Raw genomic sequence first — 4,370 nt, 5'->3', positions numbered from 1 at the left:
ATGTTGCAGACTGCTTGATTGCTGAACCTCACTCCTTCACAATATCTGATGCTTTTTCACCTGCTAGAGAATGAAATAGTTGAGGAATGCTTTACAGAGATGAATGAAAGAGAGATATATAAAGACCCATTTACTATTATCTATCATGTTGAGACATTTGACTTTGCAACTTTTGAGATGATATTACTTGCAGTCACTGAAAAATCTGTCTATAAATTTTAGGTCCATTTTTAATCTGATTTTCCAAAACGATCAAACAGATACACTGAAGACTATTGACCATTTGTGGTGACTAAAATTTAAATTAGAACTTTCTAATTGAATAGAAAAAATTAAAAACATAGCAACTGAATATGACTCCAATTGTCAATGATAGCCATTCATTCCTTACTATACCAGATATAGAAAACTTGGTAAAAGATTTCAAATAATTTCATCTCTCAAATCATTGAAATCATTGGAATTATCAATTTTTAAATATACATTTTATTTGTATTATTGTTTAAAATTTTTATAATCTTTTTAAAATGTAATTTAAATGGGTGACCTAAAGTGGCCAAAAGGTTGAGAAACACTGTTGCATATGATTGCAGAAATTCCTGTGACTTTAAATGGCATATACGGTGGTATCTTTCTGACGTTTTAGTGATGGTTGTGATCAAAAGTCAGTAGAAACTACTTTCTCCCTCTCAGGGCCTAATTATATAATATATGTTTTTTGTAATCAGTGAGTGAAATGTTCAGAACTTTGAGACAGACATCAGTCTGAGCAGTTTCTCAAAAGAGTCCCCACTTTCTACGCAGAATGAAGTAGCAATCAGCTATCACCTTCTCTGACTTCTCTGCATTCTGATGATGATTTTCCACTTAGAGTTTCAAAAGTCCGAGCAGCACTGGAGAACATGCTTCCTGATCAATCACACAGCCCCCAGCTGTCTTGGGAGGAGGAGGATAAAAAAGGTTCCTTGGCAGTTAGGGTACATAGACACAAGCTTGTCATTCCTTTCTTCCATGAGGTGACCTTCCTTCATTTACAGCCAGTGACAATATGACGTCATTTAGGATGTGGAGGTAGGTGGCTAATAATTTCACTAATGAAGTAGCAATCATGCAAAAATGTCCATGGCGTAATGAGAGGAAACTTACATGCTCTCATTTTATTTCTTATGTCTTAAATAAATTATCTCCACGGAATGAAACAAACTTAGCCTTGCTGTGCCATGCACTCCTCATAATAGTGTAATCGGGTTTGTTTGTTCTCAGATGAAGGGTGCACTGTCACATGGCAAATGACCAAAAAACATTGTGATCTGCTCAGACCGGTTTCAACAAGAGTCCCTGTGCTCCAAGGCACCTAAGTCCCAGGGCCTGCTTTATGGCTTGGAAGTTTCATAACGTATACCACACTTGATATGTCTCAAACAGAATACTTGATATATATACATTCTGGAGAGTCGGTAGTGATATGTTTCTTTCATTCCTCCTACAGTGATTTGAATCTTCTCTATTTTTGAAATCAGTATTGACAGAGTTTTGTCAACAATATTGGACTCTTCAAAGAACCAGCTCTTTACTTAGTTAATATATATATTTTTTCTTTTCCAACTTTATTGATTTCTGCCCTTATCTTTATTACTTTCTCCCTTTTGTTTGCTCTGGGTTTATTTTTATCTTCTTTTTTAGATTCATTCTCTGCTTATAGTTATCTTTTTTTTTCACTTTTAATTGTATATATTGTTATTTTTTAAATTTTAAATCTTTAAAACAAATATATATTTAAACATTATAATTCAACCAGTCTGATTATTTTAATATTCTTCCAAAATAACATTTATAATTGATACTCTAATTTGGGTTAAATGAGTCACTGAAATTTATCTGTTGATGTGTTTTCCAAACAGGACTTTGCTCAATGATGTAAGCTTTAGTTGTTATCATTCTGTAGCAGATGCTATCTATGTATGGTTTGGAGGTGATCTTAGCTATAATGCACATAAGATCAATAGCATTTACTGTGTTGTGTACTGGAAGTATCTGAAAGTTACTACCCAGGAATCTCTGCTGAATCATAAACATCAGTTTCCATTCCTTGAGGCCATGGAGGGCATCAGACAGAACCAAGAAACTATTTTGGTGAATGTTAATAAACTTCTCAATTTTGGCTAGAAATATTTCTTCAGCTGACATAAAGCATTCTTTAGCATTCATCAATAAAAATGCAACTCCAGTATGAGAAAATATAATTGATCCGTTTTCCACTGAAGCTGAATACCGAACCTTGTGACTTCGGTTTTCTAGGGCAGCTGCAACTTCACAACTCTTAAGAGATGAACTAATAATAATGGTGGTTGTTCATTTTATATTTTCTTTTTCAGCACATTCAGCCATCTGTCTTTGGATCAATCCATCTTCTAATGGTACCACAAACAGATCAGTGGGTCCTTGAAACCAGATCGCTGCTCCCAAGCTTCCAGAACCTTCTGTTGGAGCGAGAAGCGCTTCTGGCGGAGCAGAGAGGTCCAAGTTTGTTCTCTGGCCACTCTAGCCCACCGAGCACCTTCTCCCTGCTTATATTATCTTAAATATTTCCTCTACAGACATTTAGAACTACATAAGACAGACTACGTTTGCTTCCGCTGTCAAACATAACTTAGAAAAGTCAAGAAGAAAGAAATTATCTAGCTATGTTTTTGCTTACTGTGTTCTTTTTCCCTTCCTGGAGTTCCAAGGTCATTTCTTTTATAATTTCCTTCTGTCTAGAAACTTTCTCTAACCATTCTTTAAGGCAGGTATGCTGGTAACTGATTCTCCTGGCTTTCTTCCATCTGAGAATGTCTTGATTTCCCCTTCATTTCTGAAAGGTGTTTTCATTGGATGCAGGATAGTGAGTTAACTATCTTTTCTTACAGACCGTGATGTCTTTCTCTTCATTTTCTTTGGCTTTCAGATGACTGACTAAGATACATTTAGTGTGAATTTTGGGAGGGAGTGTTTCTGTTTAGAGTTCATTTACCTCTGTAATCTGTAGATTATGTCTTTTGCTAAAATTGAGTATTACTATTCATTTGAGTACATTTCCTGCACTGGATCAATGAGTCCATGGTGCTAATCTCTGTTGATTTTTTTAATTGCCTTACAGTTTTTTGAAATTTCAGCTTCCTCTGTCTTTAAGTAGTGCTTAGGGTTTGACTTTGCTTGATGTGAGGCTACTTTATATATTTTGTGCAAGAGATCTTGGTTATTTAATATACTGACTTCATTGTCTATAGCTACCTGAAAGGCAAGTTTATTTATTAAGTAAAAAATGTATCATTTTAATTTCTTCAAACTATGATATTCTTGCTTCTTGATTCCCTGGATAATCAGATGTTTACTCACTCAGGAAATAATTGTCTCATTCAAATTTGGAGATAAACTTTGTAAGGAATTTTGAGTTTGCTTTCCCAGATTTTGCTGAAGTTTCCTAATGAATAGGAATATTGGCTGTGACATGACCGTATTGTCTGTGACAATGATGTGGCAGACTTAAATCAAACTAAAATCAGTAATAGGAATCCTGCAACTTATGGAATGAGATGGTCACAGAGTAGTTGTCTCTATGTTTGAGTCATAACATTACCTAATTTTCAAGTCATTTGAATTTAGCTTCTACTCAGGTAGAGGCATTATTTGATTGAATCATCTAGTCTATTAATCAATGCTATATTTTATTCCAAATTCTCATCATAGTCTTCTGATTTAAATGTTAATATGTCTCCTTCATAGTAATCATACCAGCTTGATAATATAAAGAAAAAATATTTTACATACAATTAAAAATGAATAAGCAAGAAATATGTAGGAATTCCATGTAAGAAATGTAAAAATTCTCATTCAAGTTGTAAAGTATTTCAGGGAGTCCTGCATGTGAATGAACTTTATAAAGGTAACAATTCTTTCCTAAGTCATTTTTGGTTTCATCATAATATCAATGTCCAAAATTGCATATAGATACATTTGAGGCTAGCTAAAATAATTCTGAGAGGAAAAGCAGAATAGGCAAACCCACATTTTTTAAAAAACTAATAAGTGAAACTGGCACTACCGAATATTTTAAAACATTATAAATATGTAATCCTAAAAAAATGGGCTCACAGAACAAAAATCAACAGTCAGACTAAGGGCAGAGAAGTGAATGGAAAAGGGATAAATAAAATAAATTTAAAATAAAAATAATACAAATAAAATAATGGAAATAACAATCAAGATTATAAATATCAGGTAGTGTTAAGAATTAAATTTAAAAGCACATTAAGTTAATAAAAATGGAACTGATCTCGATGTGAAGTTAGAAAGTCTTAATTTTAGTACATCAACAATAAATCTGAGAT

At 33.5% G+C, this 4,370-nt stretch overlaps 1 pseudogene across 1 annotated transcript; it reads right to left on the bottom strand.

The window, feature by feature from the left end:
- Nucleotides 1-1,845: 1,845 nt before the first annotated feature.
- On the bottom strand, nt 1,846-2,388 carry LOC307110476 (protein SPO16 homolog; annotated as a pseudogene). The gene has a single exon. The product of its transcript is annotated as a protein SPO16 homolog (transcript).
- Between the last annotated feature and the right edge of the window lie 1,982 nt (nt 2,389-4,370).

This window comes from Cnephaeus nilssonii (genome assembly GCF_951640355.1).
Source record: "Cnephaeus nilssonii genome assembly, chromosome: 14".
Taxonomy (NCBI): Eukaryota; Metazoa; Chordata; class Mammalia; order Chiroptera; family Vespertilionidae; genus Cnephaeus; species Cnephaeus nilssonii.
The sequence above is the reverse complement of the archived record's forward strand: the minus strand, read 5'-3'. Positions and strand labels throughout refer to the sequence as shown.